Source organism: Bombus vosnesenskii, unplaced genomic scaffold, assembly GCF_011952255.1.
Source record: "Bombus vosnesenskii isolate JDL3184/JDL3185 unplaced genomic scaffold, Bvos_JDL3184-5_v1.1 scf7180000013316, whole genome shotgun sequence".
In the NCBI taxonomy this organism is placed as follows: domain Eukaryota; kingdom Metazoa; phylum Arthropoda; class Insecta; order Hymenoptera; family Apidae; genus Bombus; species Bombus vosnesenskii.
In genome coordinates this window covers 1,879,938-1,902,083 of record NW_022882962.1, presented here as the reverse complement: position 1 = coordinate 1,902,083, position 22,146 = coordinate 1,879,938, and the positions used below count along the sequence as shown (strand labels likewise).

Genomic DNA, 22,146 nt, shown 5'->3' with positions numbered 1-22,146 from the left:
TTTAAAAGCAATGTCCAAACATCTCGAGCGATTTCGCTGACATCTCCCGCGAATAAATTTTAGAAAGACGTTTAAACAATTCGCTTCTAATGAAAATAGCGGGACATCAGGAAAAGCGGGATCGAAACGAACGTCCGCATGATTCAGGAATGAGCGTTTCTCGCTGCGAGAGTTCGTCGGAAATCCGCTTGGATTTCGTTATTTAATCCGCTTTCGAATTGCTTGCTGCATTTTCGGCCCTTCGTCCAGGCCCGTCAACTCGCATAGTACCACACACCGTCGGAGTTTCGAACTATCTACCAGCCTTAGGAAAGAAAGTAACACGAGTAAGCATGTATCTGTATAAAGGGGAAAAAAGAAACGTCTACGGCAATGGTCACAACCATAGCTTTAAGCGGATCTCACGTTGTACCGTACAAATTGGACGAATGTTCAACGTTTTAGAAAAGAAACTGTTGCGAAGACAACGATTGCGTGAATGTTATCGTTGGTCGTGCAAGTGATAGCATCCGGTGAAAAGATGCTCTGATACTTTCGAGGCGAAAAAGGGATCGAGCTAACGTACGATATAGCGAGAAAACTTTAGGCGATGAAAAGGGACGTGAAATTCAAGACTCGGCCGTATCCATAAATGGTTGCGATTCTCCGTACGGAGTAATTGAATTCGCCACGTAGTCGAAATTAATCCCTTTATATCGCGTTTGAAATCGAGAAAACTGATTCTTAGGTGCCATTTCGGGAGCTAATTCTCCACGAACCAACCTGTTCGAAACGTTGGATACAGTTCAAATGCGAATTTCAATGGCCAATGTGGGAAACATTCTCTATACAATTTCATTGTAATTTTCTATTTGATTATTGTCTCGATATTTCCATACTTTGTCCATAACACTTTACTTTAATTTTCCAGATATTTCCTTCAGGAAATTCCGAAGTGTTTAATTTTTTTGTGCCCAAATCTGCAAATGTTGTTTAGGAAACTTCATATTTCCCAGTGGGACGTTCCATTGGTCGACATTTTCATTCGATTAAAGATATCGAGGATAAAAGTAAGGTACAGTGAGCACAGAAAGTACTTGCGCACACATTCGTTTCTCAACGAAATGTTTTTTTTTTTTACCTGCTTCTACATTTAATTTTCATATAGTGTAGAATTTTTGTAGTCATACGAAAGTACCATTAAATGATGCGAAATGTAATATACTTGGAGCTATGTAATTAGTATGTAGATGATATAATAAATGTAACGGTGTATAAATACTTTTTCCAGCCACTATAGATGCAGATTAGTTGGAAGATATCTGCAGTTGTTGCACGAGCTAATTGAAAGTCAAAATGCCTGTGAAATAATTTTGATCGACCAAGTGTCTAAAATCAATTTTCCCAGTTGTTGCGTGACCGCTTTCAACGTGTCCTTTTCGAAACAAGGGTATAACATTCCTGTCTATGCCCATGCATAGTTCACCAAGCTAAATAGAATTTAGCAACAAGACAGAGTTTCAACTAAACTTTACGTCCCTTGGCACGATGGATCGAAAATCAAAACCGGTATATCAAATTTTCGCATTTCGTCCTCGATATCGTTTCATTCACGATCCTACAACAATCACTATACGTTTCGTCTTTTCTAAATTTCCGAAAAGTATTTCACTTTAATCGACTCAAAAATGAGAATTCATATTAAAAATACACAGACTCGGCCGAAGGTTTGCAAACTATTAACAAATTAGAAATATCGCCATAAAGAATCGAACAGAATTAATATCACTTCATTATTACGTTAATAAAATACCCCTTAACGCTCATGCTCACACAGAATTAACCTAACACAGAATTGGCATAACATACAACGATATATAAAGTATCCAGACTATAGTACCCTTTATAATAATTTGATATTGTATTATATTATAGATAAACAGTCTTTTATATCCAAGTTTTCAATTATATCCGTAAGAACGCGAACTTGCATAAATATACGAGGTCTAATTATTATATATCGAAGAAATAAATCCGCTGGAAGGAAAATTGCGCGTTTTTTACTGTTCTAGTAGAAAAAGGAATTGTACGCTAATGGGTTAATTACGTTCTATTACGTTGAACGTTTTACTACGTCAGATAACGCGGTGGGAAGAAATCGATTTCCCATTACTAGATTATTAATTAAACCGACGTCAATAGCCGCGCGAAAGTTACGACTGGTCGCAACAACGAAAACCTAACAGGTTTCCACCGCGATAATTACTCGGCGGCTTGCAAGGGAACTCAAACGCCAAGCGACGAGGAATTACATTACCGGTGGGAAGTTCTGTTTCCGTTTCGCTGTAATTGGTCAAACGATGCACACGGGATCCTTTGTACCTACAGGTATATTCTTGGCGGAGTATCACAGACGAGCAGATGAAAATCCATCTGCAGACGCGCGAGCAAATGGAGATGCAAAAGGAACTCGGCAAGATGAATATTCTCTTTCCAGGGATGCTGACCTCGCGATGCTTTTTCTCGCGAAAGAACCTGGATAACATCCTCGATACTATACTCCCATTGTATCGTACGATAAGGGAAATCCTGTTGCGATTTACATGGAGAATATTGCGTGTGTATAGCGCCTTGAAACGGTGCTCTACCTTCTAGACAATTTTCTTCAGTAACTTCACGTCGATCGATATAATCTTTTTTTTTTTTGCGCTTCCTACGATACTCGATATACTCGCAACTAAGTGGACAAAAGAAAGTTTAAAGTCGCCAAGTAATTTATTTGGGTATCATACATGCGCGTATCGTTATCTCTTTGTATTGGCTATTTTTCATCAGTGTCTCTGACAGTCGCTTATTTTGCGATACGTGTTAGATATATTTATTCGTTGCTCTTGTCAAATACGATTATCCTGTTTTGTAAAATTATGGTACTCTTTGTATCGACTATATTTAACTCGTACATGGGGTCATAAATACGCGGACACTTGTTGGTCTCGTATAAGATACGACAATTTGTTTAGAACTACGAAGGAACGACCATGATTTTGTATTCGTGCAAGATCATCAGTGAAAGAATTATTTCTATCAGTCACGATAAGGAAGAATTATTATTTATAAGATTTTTGTGTTTATACAGAATGTAATGATCCAAAATACTATACTTTGATTTGTGACAATTATTCGAAATGATTAAACGAAATTCATGATAATAATTAGGTGATCTATGCATAGGTTGCACTGAATAAAAGCAATTTCACAATGGCGAACGTTGATACAAGAGCAATTCCAATGGAAACGTTCCCTCTCTGTTTTATTGTTGATTACTTCTCGAGTAATTAAGGTCAACGATTTTATTCCCCAATATTCATTAGCGTAATATTGCTGTCCTCATTTGCGTGAGTTCCAGATATTGGCAATTAAAATATTCAGCATATCATATTGTTATTCTTGGTTCAACAAACAGGGTTTCAATCCATTTGTTCTATATAAAGCACTTCTCTTGGCCTGTTCATATAATTGAGTGAGTAATTAAGGGATGAACCTTGTTTTTAAATGACATTCATGAAAAATGATATTCATTGTTTGATACATACTCATTTAACGTCAAATATATTGCTTGGTTCTTTAAAAATTCTACTACGGAGAAGGTTTTCAAAAACATTCTCCTTCGTTCGAAAATATATACTGACAATAAGAATCGAACTTGAAAAGCATTAAAGAAAAAAGTATTAAAACGAATATGTTTCACCGCAGCTTGATGTTATATATCATTTGCGAATGAATCTTAAGATAACGATATCTGAACCGACATCAGCATTGTCATATTTAATTGGTCATTAAAACTTCTTAATTGAAAGCCTTAATGCATCTGCAGCGATGGATGTCGAAGGCTGATGAGCGCTAATCTCGGCCTTGGTTTTAATAAAACGCGGAAGGAACTGGTAGACAGAGAAACTCGTCTTCAAATTAAGAAAATTAAATCTTGTTTTAAAAATTTTAAGAAAGTACGCTGAAACGCGGAGGACGATTGAAATCGCTGCGATTAACAACCGATCGATGAACTAAATATTCCATTTATAATCAGTGGATTACAAAGATATTACAATATTAATATATATTTAAATAATTTATATGTTAATTTATATCTGGAAATAATTATACCGAAAGAGATTTTATTTCTGAAAACCTACGATATTTTCCTCTTCAAGCGATACCAACGGAACGTTGAATTCTTTCCTTGTTACGATAAATTTTTCCAAATGCATTCCTACAGGTCCAAACGAAATTTGTATAGAATCCAAAATAAACGAACGATAACAATACAATAATGATCGTATCTGAATATATAGACACGCCAGTAACAATACGATATCGCGGTAGCGTTCGCCTGAAAATGAGTAGGAGAAGAAAGAGACCGACGTCACGTCGCATCGGTGGCTTCAATAAATAAATGCGATTTTAATGGCGCATCCTGTACACCATTCTTATTTTTCTCGTCCAGCCCGGTAATATTTCCATGTCAAAAGTTCTTTGGTTCTAACGCTATGTACACGAAAAATATTTTTTCTCCTTACTGACGTGTCCCCCTTATGGACACGAGAGACGGCCATCAATTTCCAGTCATTGACCAGAAAACGGGCATCTTCGCTTGATACGAATTTCATTAAACGTTCGATTAAACATTTGCTTCAAAGTGAATTCTGAGAAAACTAATTGGAAACTAATTAAGAGCGCAAATGTTTATCGGACTTGCGTTGGCTTCTCGATTCATTACATTTGAATAGCGTTCGATTTTAACAGCAGCAGCAAAACGCGGCGCCCAAGTTTCCCGAAACAACCCAACGTCTGCGAATACGCGAAATATATTTTCTAGATTTCGTTCGACTTTCGAATATTAGGAAACTTTTCAGAAAAATACTTCGTACTGTCGCGTCGATGCGAGTTTTCAAATAGATTATCTCCTAATCGGAGTAGTATACCTATAGGGTGTCGTATAACTGGCGGCACAATCTATTCAGCAACTGGTGATTTTTCGTGAAAAAAGTCGAAACTGTGGAATAAAGTTTTCAAAATCAGAGAAGTAAAAATCACCGGTGTTTTTGTTTTCGAAGAATAAAGAAAAATGCACTATAAGGACTGCATAATAATTTAGTACAAAAATACTACGAGTTTATAGATATAAAACGATCAGAAAGAGAGGTTCGTTAAGTCGGAATTAGTACACAGTGTGGCAATTTTTTCAAGATACTTTTCCTCAAAAACGAAGCCCCACATGCAAAATGCATGCGGACAACTTCGTCCTAAATTTTCGACTTATTTTTTTTATCAAGAATCACTCTGCGCTCGATTGTACCATCGCCAATTACTGAACACCCTATGTATGCACATATATTGCAAAAATAAAATATCATAGGCGAACAGCAATTACTTGTTCGGTAACAATTTTATCCAAGAAGGGTCAAAGAGTCGGGAATCGGAATGCAGTGAAGCGTCGGCATTTTAGTAAACCGGAAACGACGTCAAAGAGGAAATACGAGATGCAGAGTATAAGAGGAGTGAGGTTGGTTTCTCGCGTGGAGACGAATTAAAAAGTTCGTGCAGAATCGCGCGGCGCGGATCGGAAATAGTGAAAGGTAGAATTCTTTTTACGCGAAATGGAACAAGATCTATATACGATGGATGAAGGGAGGCTTCCGAGGAAAGTTTTTATTGGAACTACTTGCGAGATACTACTACGGTAGTTATCTACGGTGTACGGTACCCAGCCAGCCAGGGTTAACGTAAGTTCGTAACACAGAAGATCGGCCTCCGGTTTCCTTAGAGGCTGTTTCCAGCGATACAGGAAAATCTCGAGAACGGTGTTGAAAAATCTCTGTATGCGAAACCGTGAAAAAATTCCCTCGGGAATTGCAAGCATTTAATGGCTTCTTACGGAACATTCGCTTTAATTTCAATCGGAAGTTTCGCCGGATGAAAATTTTTCCTGTGCCCAGAAACGCAAAAGTACTTGCGTCATGGAATATTTTAGGAAAATTTCACGGGTTGAATATTTCTCTTTAAAGTGCACAAAATTTACTGGACTTCCAATACGCGAAAAAATTGACTCCGATTTATATCGAACAAAATGGATCATACGTAATTTAATAAAATAATATAAAACAAAAAATATTATGCGTCTATTATTTCCTTACAAAAACGAAAGAAACTTTTGAGATAGCTCGATATATCTTTTATTCAAACGAAGATTACAACTTCAAATTATCATTCTTCTTAACGATTAATTTTATCTCGATGAAATTATTTCGAAAAATATGTCTGCCACGATTCTATCGTTGTACGAAGAACAATCGCATCATTTCTTTCAATCAAGGACAAAATGTTTACGATAACGCGTTAGTTTCATCGCGAATTGACGAAGCAAGCAACACTCAGCTTCCTATTTTTTAAAGGGGATTAGATCGAATAAGTAGGACGAATCGCGGACAACGACGAACGCTTAGCCTGTACTAAGCAAACATAAAGAGCAACAACTACAATATCATCGTTAAAATCTCGCGGTTCGCCGCAGGTCTTCGTGCCTACGACGATAAAAGCATTGAAACGCTAAGCCTTCGAACGAGAGAATCGGGACAATAACCGGTTCGCTCTTTATATTTCACATGTCCCTCGTTCTTTTTCTCAAAGGGTTCCTCTCATTTCCCGAACTTTCGTCTTGAATCGTCGCGCGCTTTCCCCTTTCCTTTGTCTTTCTGAATAATTCCTTTCCGCGTTCACGGTAACCGGTTTGCAGCCTGATTCCGCTAAGCCATGCCAGAGAGAACAACGTAATATCAGTCGCGATCGATTCAACGATGTTTTGAATATTCCTTCTTTCCCTCAGCGTGCGTGATTATACGCGTGAATTGCGAGAGACGAACGAGGACATCGTATCTCGCGGAAAAAATACGTTGATGTGAGAAATCACTTGCGCGTTTCATGCTACAGACACGAAGCTGACGTGTATCCGACGTTCTTGTAGGTCACGGGAACGGCAACAATTTAACGCGCGCGATATTCATTTTCCACGTGCATCGCGCCATTATTTCCTACGAGTTAATGTAGAGGAAGTCGATTAGGCCATAAGCAATTTCCTATTACGTTATGCAAATTGCTTGGTATATTAGCTGATTAACTTGACTTTATTATTATAAGAATTTACTTTGAATAGACAGGAATGGAATAGGAAGTTATAGTCGATCGTAAAAGTGTGTATGCATGCCTTAAATATAAAATGTTATTGCATAGTAAAGTATTATAGAATATTATAGCACGTTATGAAAATTGCTTGGTACGTCAGCTAAATAATTTGGCTTTGTTACAATATTACAAGAATTTAATATAAATACCTCATCGCTTCAGTTCGTGAAAAGGTACAAAATATTCACCAACGATTTCCCTAACTTCCTTATCTGACGAGAATTTCCTTCTAGCAGGGGATTTTTCAACTGTGGAACAGATGGAAGTCAGTGACAGCTAAATCTGGCGAAATAAGTAGACGTGGCAATAAATCGCAAGTTTCGAATTTTAATGCTTTCATGGTCTTATAGCATCGCTTTCAATGGTACAATGATGTAAAATTCATGAGCAGAAACAACACTTACAACGAACGACAATTTTTACTGAAAGATAGAACAGATATAATACGTTCTTCTAAATTTCTATATTGTAATCCTTTAATCTAGAAATTCCCGATCAAAGATATTAAAAATGTACGTACATTGCACTATTTTCGTAAAAACAGTTGCGCAGAGGTGAATTTTTGTAACAGTTGTTTGCAAATTGTGTCGATGTTTAAGAAATGGAAGTAAGCAAGATCTCAGTCTGAAAGATATGATTTCTTGAAAACAAGGGATAAAATTCTTTGAAGTTCCCAAATCTTATGTCTCGTATGACGTAAAATTTTGAAGAAGTGTAAGTGATTTTGTTACATTCGTGCTTCGTGTTGTTCGAGTTCCTCTGTGGAATTCTAGATTTCCTATATTCTTTCGCATCTTTATACTCTCGTAATTTTAAAACTTCACAGTTTTTAGATTTAAAATTACACATACTGTCATTTTCTAACTTTTTACATACAACAAATTAGATTCCCTCTGTTATAACAGATTCTCTAAATTCTAGTTCCAATTAAAGAACTATTAAAAAAAAGTTAAAGTACAAATTAAATAATTAAAAATGTAACAAGATAATGACATATATAATAAATTATATATCGTATATAATAACAAATATATAATATATATATATATATATATATATATATATATATATATATATTATATGCTAATAAAATTGGATGTAATAAAATTGGGTATAATTTATACTACAACGAACTGAAAGGGTCGTGGCCTACAACTCTGTTTATAGCGGTGGTATTGCCTCGGCAAATATACACGTAAGATTTATGCGTTCATAGACGACCGCGTATCTATTATGTACCCATTGTTAGGTGAGTATATGTGTAGTACATAGATCTTCGCCTTTGTGTACGCATATATCAGTCTACGTAGTTGTATAGCGAACAGCTGAATCTGTATCATTTTACAGGTATGCTTGCGCTTAAGTGTACGTAAGGGAGCATCGCGTTCTATCGCTTGCAACATGATAGAGCCAAGAACGTATGTAAGCTTGAAATCACGAAAGATCAGACGAAGCTTTAATTACCAAGAAACTCAATTGACCTGGATCCTTCGAATGTACAGTTGCTCCGAATACATATTTCAAGAAGACGAGACAAATTTTAGTAACGTTACTGGAAGACTGCAATCTCCGAAGTTTTAATCTTTCAGAAGAACAAAACTCGTCCAATATTTTTATTTGTTTCAATAAATTAATACATAACGAATCTACGAACATTTTCGATAATCATCAATAGTTCGAAAACTCATAATCAGATTACATACGTTCATAGGACATTTTACACTTATTTCAGAGTGTAGATTCATGATGAAGCTTCAGAACAAAGCTGAGCCTATATAATAAATTTATATACTTAAAAAATTGCTTTCTTTTCCTATGTTACAATATTGGCGATATAGTAAATTTGATTTATGGTAATTCATTAATTACGAATAACACTTGAATACGAGAAGTTAAGGGACATTGCATCTAAACGTTAAACTCTTCATTACGATATCGACCGCTGGCTAACTCTATAGGTTCTGAACCGAGTCCATCTGGATTATCTTCGCTGATTTAATTTATTACCAGGATATTACCAAGTGATATAGCCTGTAGTTTGAGTTATGGCTACTTAGGCTCACAAAGGGCAATGGCTGTGAGTGACTTACCGGAACTACTTGAGGTATGGTGATCTGGTTTAGTCCGAAGAGTCACCATCGGAGCTGTTCTCTTATCCTTGGCTTATCTATCGGTCCAAACTTGATAATAGCAGTTATTAATATGGCTGATCTTTAATACGATATAATGCTCGAGTTATCGTATCAAGATTTTCATAATTCATTTCACTGCGATTCTATAATGTACGGTAAAGAAATACATTACCGATATTAAAATTTCATTGTGCAATTTTTGAAATCAATAATTATCGTACGAAGCCTCTCATAGTTTTACGGAGATCCTATAATGAACAGTGTACAGAAACATTACCGATATTAAAATCCCACTGTCCAATTTTTGAAATTAACTATCGTATCAAAACTTTCATAATTTTATTCAGAATTCATAATGGAAGCTATACAGAAACATTGCCGATATTAAAGCATCGTTATTCGATTTCAATAATTAGTAGCTTAAAATAATCCCAAGTTATTACACGATAACGATGAACTTTCGACTGCGTAAAATACGAAACTAGAGATCTTCGAGTAATTTTAACTTGGAAATGTGCGCAATTTTCGTAAACGCGTCATTAAAAATTTAAGAACACTAAATTAGTCTTAATTAAACCTGCCTCGAGTTTCGCGTGATTACACTTTCTATAAAAACGTGCCACGCAAGTATATACGAAGAACGGTAGTACTTACCGTGTAACGTAGCACACATTTCGCGCGAGAATTCTTCCCCTATAAAAAATTACTGCGCGCAAATTTCTCCTCGAAAATTCTAGCAATCAGGTTGCCATGTACTAAATGTAATGTAGATTCGGGCGTTTTTGGTCGTTAAAACGTTCTAATTACACCTCATGTTTGCTTCTCGTTAATCTTATTCTCAAAATATTTTACCCCGTGGGAACGTTCAGTTCGGTGTGGACCGATGTTCACTCGATTACGCTTGATTAGAGTCGATTAAACGACGTTTCGGTGTGTACACTGTGTATAGTCGCCGCAGTAACAGACGTATATTGCCACGTCGATTATGTACACTTCGTTTAAATTCGTCTATTTCAAATATTGTACCTATTTTATGTACCGAAATATTATAGCTATCTTATGCGTAAAAATATTTTAAATTTTGTAGTATTTTAAATTTTAGTAGGCAAATTTAACTATAGCTTATAATGTCATCGCTCGATTTCGCGACATTTGTAATATCAAAGCAGCACGAAAATAAAATAGATTTTGCGCTTTATGCAATAATAATTGTCGCATTTGCAAGATGTTTGCTGCATGTACGAGTCAGTCGGAATATATAATTCGAAACCATCTTTTCCCGACGACTAGCGAGAATATCTAACGGACTGCCGGTTAAATTAATTCTGTCTAGTAGATGCTAATTTCATCTCGGAAACTTTCGTCTTGGAATTTATTTACGGGGTCTGTTAGCAGCGATAGTAAATCGTAATTACGTTCTGCTTGCATTTTCATTGTTGAAATTAGAAATCTACGTTCCACGATCTATTCCAGCTCGACTCTACATAATTTATCGAAGTTTCTTCCTTGTTACCTTTCATAGCTTAATCAACCATCATATCGAAATTATATCATGCGTTTCCGAATTCTCCAATTATTTTTTTATTAAGAACGGATCACAGTGATATTCGATTCTAACATATCCTGGAGAATAAATATATCTATGTACTTAAAGGAGAGTGTGCCATTCGCCATTGTAAAGTATAAACTTCAGAAATTAACCACATGGCCGACCAAAAGAAGTCGTTAACTGAAAATTTTAATTCTATCGATATTCCACATTACGTAAAAGTTTTTGTACTTCGTCTATAAACTGCGGAAAAAAGAAGTTGGATTTATCTGTCTTCTACGACCTAAAGTATACCGTGGCACGGCAATACTTTTAGCAATTACAGTGACCAAAAGTATAACGAACCTTCCAATCTCGCAACCACAGAAGTATACATATCAAAAAACACATTCCCCAAAGTAGTTCTCTTCGCTTCTACAAATATATTCTCCGCTCTGGCTTCCACTATCTACTCTTTAATATTCAAATAGCTCACTAAGAAACCAGTATGCTTCTATGTATATAAAACATACGTGGGATGCACTCTTGCGTGATATTCCAATCTGATCTAGCATTGCAAAATTACTATATGCTTAAAGTTCGGAGAGTTCGTAACACATTCTTAGGATGGTGCTTAATAAATCATCGAACTACTTCATAACCACCTAGCTACTTCATAAAGAAGCAAACAATCCCATGACGCACCACTATATTCCAGGTACGTGGAATCACGCCGACGAACAGGAAAACTAGTTAGTCGCATAACCATAAGAATATCTATTTAACAATTAATAAAATGATACGTGAGATTTCAAAAATGATCTTGCAAATTAACTGTTCGTATTTTAATCGAGATAAGCGGATTTTTGGAAACTCTCAAATTCTAAATTAGCGATGTTCGAGTTAATCAAGATCAAGTGGATGTTTAAAGATTGAAAATTCTGTACCAGCGGTCTTCGAGAAAACAAGATTCTTGAATGGAACGTAGAAAGGTGTTGCAACGATAGTACAAGTCCGTAGATAGTACAAGTTATCGAGTGTGAACGATCAATTATGTAACTTACGTCACCGAATGGTCACGCGATATAATATTGAGTGTAAAATCGATATCAGAAAGCGACAGTCTGTGAACTTAATCGGAAATGTCGCCGATGCGATTAGAAATCATCAGAGACGTTACTGACTGACAGGAAACACCTGTCTGCTGGGTGAGAGGCAATTTCCTGGTTAACCTAACCCCTGTTTACTCGTGTATTACGTTGGCCACACTGCCAGACGTCAGATTCAGATAAGGAATTTCAAATTTTATCAGCGGAACACCGTTCTGGGTAATTAGCGACGATCTACAGTTTTTCTTCCATAAAACGTCGGATACGAGATTTATAATTTTATATCGTTGTTAGGAAGAAAAAGAAGTTGGAATATCTGCTTGCTCTTTGTTCTATAAATCACGGCATACTTATCTACAGGTAATTAATCGAGGAACGACACGAGTTTACTGGGTGCTTTTCAGTCTCTTCCCCGTGAACTTTTATATTCTAACTTTATTAACTTTTAGTATATCTTGGTAATCGTATTTGCAAATCAGTCGCAAAAATCTGCATACATCGCTTAAATATAAAACATGGTAAAGACGAAGCTTAGCTTTACGAATATTTTTGGCACATTAAGCCACAGATTGTTCAGATGTAACACAATTTATTCACTTTCGTCATTAAGAAAAAAGGAGTAAAAAGCTGCAATGTTACGAAGATTACAATACACTTGGCATTTATATGAAATCATAAAAATAGTAGGATTAATATTATACAGCGTCAATAATATCCTGTTACCTCTTTAGAGTCAAAGAAATTAATGATCTCGTAATTTCTGCAGATTTTCGTGATAAGGATAAATAATTTTCTGACAAAGTGCACTTTCAATCTCTTCGCTAAGTCAAACACACTAAATTCTATAGATGAGCGTAGACTTTCATGTATACCTCTATATACATGTACGGAACTTTAACGCTATTTTACCAATGGTAGATTACCAATGTATACAAAATTCACGAATAAACGTAAGAAACAAATATCAAGTCTGGAAACAATAATGGAATTCGATACAATATCTCGGTTATAATGAAATAGCTGTTCCCTCTGGCATTCGCGTCGAATTCATCACCTTATGTTGCTAGTATAGGGAAAGCTGAATATTGGGTAGCTTTTATTAAACTGCAACTACCGTTCGCCTCCTCCTCAAAGCGTGAAATTTTCAATAAAAATCGTCGTCGGTGCGACAGATGGTAGTCATAAAAGCAAATGCATTCTCGTTTTTGTTTGCTCGTTATTTCAAAATGCGTCCATTAGAGGTGGCTGGGGTGAACGTGGTCCGTGCCAAGAGACGAACAACTTTTCCCCCGACAAATCGGTCGTCGTAAATCTATCTGGTTGTCCGTCTTCTGCCGTTCCTCCCTTCCTTCTCTCTTTCTCTCTTTCTCTCTCTCTCTCTCTCTCTCTCTCTCCCCAACTTCATTGGTAGGTAATATTACGGAAGGTGAAAGTCGACGATAAGCCGAGAGTATTCAAATATTTTCCCACGGGCCGAACCAAGAATAATGAGAGAGGACGCCACCCGTTTCTCCACCCTGAAAAACCTTATGCATTATCTGACCTCTTTTTATTTCACAGGCGGAACTCGAGCGACACGCCGCTAGAAACTTTGTCAAAGATTTCGAAATTTCTCGCGAAATTTATGGCCGTGGAAAGCCGCTCCGCTTTATACATATATCGGTGTCACGGGGATACACGGTGTCTAGGAAAGTTTGTCGAAAACGCACAAGGAAAACTAAGCGAATATCGTCGGAAAATTCATGGATGGTCAACAGCCCTCTATGGCTTATGTTGCATATTTACGACGAATCGCGAAAGTATCCGGAATACTTATGGTCACTGGTATCAGGCGATATTTATATCGAAATAAATATTTTGTATTGTTAAACAGCATCAGCGTAACGGGTGTCCGGTTTTGTTGATAATGTATGTATTTAGAAATCTTTTGATACGGCGTACACACACGATATCGAAGCAGAAATTATTGCAAATAGATGGTGCAAATAGGTTCTGGAAGTTTCTACGTGCTGCGAAGATTTACAATCTTATGGAAATGAATTAAATTGGAAAGAGTTTAAGACAAGAATTATCGACGAGTAAGATACAAGACTTATACGAAAGAAATTAGGATGGAAGATACATAAAAAATACTTAATTCAAAGTAAAAGAATCAAAAGAATCATTCAGAATCTAAAAAATGCGCCGTTTTGGACTTACAAAATTATTATAAAAATTCACAAATTAGTCATTTTTGTTAAAATAATTACCTCAAAAAACTACGTTTTGGGTTACAAGGTCTAGAAACAAAAGAACTATAAGTAGATTTCTATTGTTGTTTCTTGTAGCCTTTAGCTAGAACTACAAGATTAAGTTTTTGCTAATGTCCTTTGCTATAAACATATGGACGTGCTCCTTGTCATAGTTTCTTCTATTGTATTGTAACACTGTAAGAGTGAGAATCTGGATTAGCATACACTATACCTGTACTTATTTCAATATATTTTTCTACTACAAATTCAGCCACTCATTCTATCAATCAACCTCAACAATTTTGACCGCTCTAGTGTTAACTGACATTTCCGATATATTTAATAAACCGCAATAATAATAAATATCAGCCTACTTGAAGATCGATTAAATGTTGTCTATTATAACTTTGTATAATTTTAAATAAATTATATATATTTCAAATATATTTTAAATAAATTATATATGATTTTAGAATACTTTAGATTTTAGCGACAACCTCGTTTCTTTTATCAACTTTGCCAAGACGTTTTCATACTCGCAACTTGGAAGCAACAGCAAAAGCACGTATGAATTCCTAGCATCTACTGTAAATGTTATTGTTCAGTTAAGGAGTCGTCTTATTAGCGTTAAAGGTACATAGGAGTTTCACTTATCTAACTTAAGATTTACCGCTGCAGTTCCAAGAACGGGTACACGTTGCATATTACGTGTTTGTGCTTACGGTCCGCCTTTAATTAACGAATTTACGGCAACTTGGAATATGTAATTTAGCTTAGACAAGTCATGTAATTAACATAATTCATTCACCAAGTTTTGTCCACGTTTTCTTGCATATGTTAAAGGAACAAGGTGGTCCTACCCGATGTATTACACCGAAGATTCAAGTTGTATACGTATAAGCAATTTCGCCATTGAAACGTTAGCACGAATTAAACTTCATTATGAATTCTGTTTACGCTGAAAAGATTATTGTATGGATATTTGTAACACAAAAGAATCGATAATACGATCCTAACGAGACAGTTCTAAGCGCAAAGGAAATATAGTTTAGACAGTAAGTTAATGTGTAAAAACATCGAGCATGAAAGGGTCAAAGAGTCTATTTTTTAAAAATTGATTCTACCTGCTCAGTATCATTTTGAGAAGAATTTCTTTCCGATCGAATATCGAATACGTTTAAATGCACACACACGCGCGCACACACATACACACATATATACACGAAAAACTGGCATACATATCCTTAACGAGTACGAAGCAGATCTAACGAAAATACGATGAAAACTGAAACGTTCGTAACGTTGCTCAAGTGCCACGAAGCCATTTTCCAGATTAGCCGAAAATGTATCCGGAAATCCTGCCAGACGACCCTCTTACGGTGGTCAGTTGGTCATTTTATTATGGTTGTTACACAGCCTCCCCTCTGCAAATGGCGGCTGCCAGTAAATCCTGGCACTAATGCCGCAGTATAATCTTTTGAGCCACTTTCCTGTCCTGAACGAGTCTAATCTATTCAAATTTGTGCGGTGAAGGAAAACTTGATTCTATTTTTATTGTCGTTTTTCTTCTCTTTTTTTTTTTTTTTTTTTTTTTTTGTAAGAAAACTCACGCGAAACCACAGATACGAAAATACGAAATACGATCGAAGGATCACATTTAGAAGCAACATCGACTCGAGATCTCTCCAAATCGAAGCAAATGCACGTTCATCGCGTTAGAAAAAGCAAGAAATGGGAAAAGTAATAGAGAGTTCATGCGAAAACTAAACCAAAACTGTTAAAATTTTTCCGGCTGCTATTTTGCTTTTGTGTTCTACCATTCATCATATATATGCGTCACTTTGTTTTTCTCTTATGTGCGCGAAAAGTACGTGTATATTTTGAACAAAACCAAGATACCCAGGTGTGAATTCAGAACTATACTTTATGCACTTCTCGTATCGTAGTACTTCGCGTGTTCTTGAAATATATTGCCCCTCACAGCGTATTTTACACACATACGAATATTTTTGCTGTTGTATACAAAACGTTGCTTGTTCGCAGTTTAAAGTATCTCGTTTACTTTCGGAGAAACTATTGCGAATCTGCATAGAAAATTGAGGCATACTCCTAGCGATGTGCAGAGAACTGTTAGGATTGTACTAATATAAATATTAGTAAATTATGGCATTGTGCGATGTACGAGACTGGAAAGACTAGAAGAAAATCCTCACATACAATTAAGAATATTTTTGACTAAATTGTGTTTCATAAATTTTTTCAATCGACGAATCATACGTGGTTCCTGTTTCCTGTCAGTAGATCGTGGATTTTTATGTATCTATGGGAAGCTGTAAAGTGCAAAAATCTAGAAAATGCACGTAATATGCAAAAATATAAATTATATTCAGAATGAGGTATACGAAATAAATCTTTATACAGGGTGGTTGGTAACTGGTGGTACAAGCGGAAAGGGGGTGATTCTATGTGAAAAAAGAAGTCGAAAATATAGAATAAAATTTTTTTTATTTTTTTTTTTTTTTAATTTTTCCATCGAGACAACGATCTACAGTGAGATACGTTATAACGAGACGCGATAAAGTGCACGCGTACCGAGCAAAAATTCAAAGTCGATTTTCTCGAAAACAAAGCCTCGAACGAAAAATTTTTATTCTATATTTTCGACTTCTTTTTTCGCGTAGAATCACCCCCTTACCACCAGTTACCAACCACCCTGTATAAGTTTGTATTTTTTTAGTTATGTTAATAAAAATATGAAATTGATAAAGAATCGATAAAGAACAACTCTTGCGATAGTAATCGGAATTTATCAGAAGAACGCAGGCTTATTCTCAAGAGCGAGGTTGTCCGAAATGTTTCTTTCGTTTTATAAAGAAATAATAAACGCACAATGTTTCTTGTTTTATACTAGTTTATTGAATTATGCACGAACATAATAATAGAATTAGAACGAAATGGATCATACCTAATTCGATAAAATAATATAAAACAGAAATTGTTGCTCATCTATTATCGCCTTACGAAACGAAAGAAACTTTTCCGACGATCTAATATTAGATTAGCGAACGATTCTTACAAAACGAGAAGAAAGATTCGAATGTCATAACGCGCGGCGTGTGCGTGTGAAACTGTACATAGAAAACAGGCGTACGACTACGACGGGAAACAAAGACGGACAGTTAGACGCGTGAATTTTATCGCGGCGGAAGCCATTCTTCGTGAGCCTCGTAAAAAGTTAGCACGGATGCACGAATAAAAAAGAGCCTGCAGCGAGAATCCAGTTTCCGGGCGCGCGTGCACCACATAAAATACTATTTTTTTTTTTTCACCAGCCGTTCTTCGAGTCACGATACCTAGCCGAGCGGTCGTTGACGAACCACGAATAGAAAATTATGATAAAAGTTCGACGGAACCGTTGGTTCAGTCGATGCATACGTTTCCGTTTCCATTCTCATTCGTACCGTGCCGTTTGAAAACGGGCAACGTCTAATTTCGCTAAATTAGCCGAGCTCGCACTCTAGGGAATGTTAACCAAAACCTGCGAACCAAAGCAGTTTATGGAGTCTCAGCCGCGAATAATTATGATAACGTCTAATATATAGAACACTGTAGCTTTCGCCAATGAAAAGATCAAGTTTAGCATAGCTAATGAATGGATCGTTGCTTTTTACGCATTTACGCGCATAAAATTACGCCCATGTATTGGTTACAATTTTCTAACCGACAAACCGATAAAGTTGTATTTCTTTTCTTATATTCATAAATATCAAACATTAATTTGCATAAAAAATCGCAATCCGCCGATTAGTACTGGTGATTTACGCGCTGACTAAACTCGCTAAACAAATGGTCCTATCCTTAAAATTAATCTCCTTATTAATTTCACTAATAATATTTAATAGTATTTATCGCTATCAATTTTTGAAGAAGTTGAAACTCCTGGTTAAAAAGTTGGATCGATTCGAACGGTAAATGGAAACGTATAATTCGAAGTTAAAATTTCGCAATGGAAAACCTATGGAATAGGCAAAAAAGAAAGTAACATAAGAGGTCTATCTCTTCGCTATCGAATATTCGGATCGTTGGCACGAGCGGAGAGGGGCGAACAGTCAAGATAATACCGGACCGTTGGTAGCCCCCGTGAATAGTTACACGTTCGATTGCCACGGCCATGAATGTCTATCGAATCGACTCCAAGCTTTCGTAGGATCCATGTAAATACCAGTATCAAGGTTTCGAGTAGGCATTAGAGTGGTATTCAGTTTGCGTCGTGCCCGTTCAGCTACAATGCCTCGAAATGTCGGTTGAGTTTCACGCGGTCCTATTTTCCTGACCGGAGTGTATTGAACGCGAATAGAAGGAAAAGAAACATATCGGCTATGAATACAAATAGAACTGTCCAAGATATGCGTTGATACGTTCTGCACGTGTTACCATCTCTGCATCCGGCTACTCAATCGAACGCCGCATTTCCGATAGTAACTATCTTACCAATCATTGGCGTTTCCAGATATTTCCCGTTTAGTTCGATTTTTAAAGAAAATTTCATGGAAATCCACGTAGGATTTCTTTAAAATATTTGGTCAAATTTGATTAGCAAGTACAATAGAGATGTAAAAAGGTGATTAGGCAAAGGAATGCGTTATTCGAAGTAAGATCTTAAGAAATAATATCATCTCATAGAGAGCGGTATGTATTTTCCTTGACTGCACTGTTCTTTCCCTGTATACCGTTCCATCGTTTCCAACTCTACGCGATTCTCCAATTTGGATATTCCATTTATTCTTGCATCTCTTTTTCCTATAAATGTAGAAACGTACGGGTATATAAAACGCTTCGATAACGGGTGTCCAGATAAAAGATATTCAGCGTACATCTAGTAACAAAGTTTTCGATGCAGATTAATATTCGCTAAATAGAATTCGTGACTTTTCTTTACGCAGGATGGTTGGTTATATATTCAACGGTACGAGGAACAAAATTGTTCAAGAATCGGCTCGTTCACGATGAAAAAAACGAAGGACGCTATTACTGAGAGAATGGTCTCTGCGATTAAATTTCAGAAGCGGTCGCGATATGAACACGGAAAAAAAAAAAGGAGAAACGAAAATCGGGCGGGTGTCCAGCGATCCGTTTCGAATCGACCACCTTAACGATCGAACGAATAAAAGAAGCGCCAGCGATCAAAAGGTTCGAATTTATTCCACTCTGCAGAGCATGTCATTCACGCTTCGCTCTACTTTCGTCCTGACCGAATCACTTTGTTTCGACGGACAATAAATGGTCATATGACCTGTGATCAATCTACCGAGAACGGTCTAATAAAATTTCGCTGATCGATCTCACCGATACTTTCTTCTAAATACCGATCGCTGAGAGGCTGGTTTATTGCGTTCCTCGATCTACTCGCTCGAAACGAGCGGCATTTCGAACGGTACCGATCCGTTTTAATCTGATTGGTACGAGCGTCGATTATAATCGACGGTCGACTAAATTCGGCGATCATCAAACGCGTCCTACGGAAACCTCGTTTATGTCCTGCAACTTTTGATCGAGCAACTGAGTCGATCGACGTTAGACAGTTTAAATTCGTCCGTGTAAATACAGCGTCAACCAAGTTGACGCAGCTTCCGATCGTTCGATCAGGGATAGCTGGTTCGTCTATCTTTGATTGGTTGTTTCAACTGTAGTTGTCTAATGTAAACGCGACTATGCAGACTACGGTTCACTTTAGTCGACTGTTTGTATCCTCCTGGTTAGTCGTTCTGGACGTTTCGTTCTATCAACTCTTGCGAAACTTCTCAACTTAAAAATAATTATTGAATTTCGATCGGTTGAAGAAAGTATCACGGTTCGTTCCATCGAGTATCAAACGGTGCTAAGCGGCAAACGAGCGCCGCACGAAAGAGGTTAACGTTACCGGAAAGACTTTACTTTTAAGGCCGCACCTGTGGAACGATGGCGACGAAAAACGTTGGCAGAAGAACAACGACGGCTAGACAGAGGAAAAACAGAACTGGGAAAATCTTGAAAAATACCTGCGTCTCCTTCGGCTGTTACTGGCTTCTTCGGACAATGGAATGGTTGAGTCACGGGATTCCCGGAGCACCGCAATGCCTCGAGTTATTTTTCAAAAGCTTCGCTTCCCATTTCCTGCTAGCCCGTCTGGAAAGATACGAAAGAAAATTTGTTGTCTTCCGACTCGGTCTTCATACACGCAATAGCTCGTGCAATAAAAACGCGGGCAATAATTCGCTCGCGTTGCCGTTACAAAGGAAGAGGCTCCGTGGTCGGATAGGAAAACAGGAAGCTTTAAGACTGATTCGCGTTACCGCAGCAACAGAGGATAAGACGGTTCGCAATGAAATACCGTGACAGTAATAGTAATGGGTATGATCGGTTGAAATCGAGCTAGTGACACGAGAAGTAACGTGATAGTGACGTGACTATAAATTTGGATTAAAAGAGGCTCGCTGGTAAATATATTCACCCTCGCGACAGGGTTACGTTGTTTCGGAACATGCGTACGAGAATAGACGTCGTGTTTGTACGATAACATAGGGAACCGTAACTTTATGCATCCAGATAAATCTTCCACGAGTTTCTTTTTAAGCCTATTGCGTTTTTTCAGTCAAATCGTAATTTTCTATCATGTACCAGAAAATGTCTCAAGTTTGAGGAAAACAAGAAAGAATCGTTATTAGTATGCGTGACGATTATTATATTTTGCTTACGATTATTTTCTTAAGTAGTTGTAAACCTTTTATTCTATTAACACAATGGTAAGATTAAGGTATAAGGAAGTCGAGGATCGCAGCAGGGTTAATACTATTATAAGAGGAGCCTGTTTAGAAAGATGCGAAAGATTGCGTTTCTGTTTTATCGCTAATATGGATTTAATAAAAAAATATTGAAAAATATCGTTAACCAAAGAGTTTGGTATTCGTAAATGGTACGACAGAGAGTGGTAGCTTCCTTTTTTATCGTCTTGTTTCAATACCATAAAAGCAATCCAATATTTGACTTCATTGCCAAGATTCTCTCTTGCACGGTATTTCTTTCGAGAACGTATTTGGTTTTCATTGAAAAACGCCCGCTTTACGTATCGTCGGATTATACAAATTTTCTCATCCACAGTTTACGTTTGTAAATACCATAAATCGAGCGAGGAATTTCAATCTGAAACATTTTGGCAGTGAAATATGTAATTGCTAACGTGAATGTGTAAAGACACATTCCGCTTCGTTCACTGTGCTTGTAGTTGAAATTATCTTAACTACGCGGTAAATTCGGCGGAAAAATTGCCACAGAAATTCATAGATTCAAAGTGGCAACGTTTCCTGGAGAAGAACGGTCGCGACATTATGGAAATTATTGTCAGCGACAGAAATACGATGCGTCGAACAACTGGTGAACGTTAGCGTGTGCGACGCGTCTCTATGAAATCGTCTAACGTTGAAGCAGTGGAGAAAAAAAAACAGGGGAAAATAGGAGAACGTAAGGTGAGAGGGCGTGAAACGGGCAACAGGAGTCGCGAAGCATGAACCTTTACGATATTTGAAAAAAGAAATAAACGTGGAAAATGGATGATGGGTGTGGGCAAGGAAAGGAATATGAAACGCGGAAGAAGCTTGACGGGATAAAGGCACGGGTGATAAAGCGTAAAATGCAATATCTCTGTCTATTCGTTTGAAACGCTAGTTTTAACGCTCCGAAGTGATCAATTAAGGTTAACGTCATGTTTTTCACGCAAATTTCTATCGGAAGCATCATTTTCTGTTTCGATGCGTAGTCTTTGACGCTTATATTATGACCTCTCGCGCGGCAAGTTACCTTGACTGTCACGCAATTTTATACATATTTTGTACGTATTTCATCATAGAAGTTGTAATAAATTGAAATATATTACACCTTAACATTTATTTCTTGAA

The 22,146-nt window shown here is 36.9% G+C and overlaps 1 protein-coding gene across 8 annotated transcripts in view; it reads right to left on the bottom strand.

The window, feature by feature from the left end:
• The window catches only part of LOC117235442 (TWiK family of potassium channels protein 7-like), a 290,562-nt gene that overhangs the window by 98,249 nt on the left and 170,167 nt on the right, over positions 1-22,146 (bottom strand). For 7 of the 8 annotated variants that reach the window (XM_033497463.1, XM_033497461.1, XM_033497462.1 and 4 more), the window contains one exon: positions 20,254-20,380. The exons of the other annotated variant lie outside the window; for it this stretch is intronic. The gene's annotated coding sequence lies outside the window, so the exon portion shown is untranslated. The remainder of the gene's footprint in view (positions 1-20,253; positions 20,381-22,146) is intronic. 8 annotated transcript variants of the gene reach the window in all.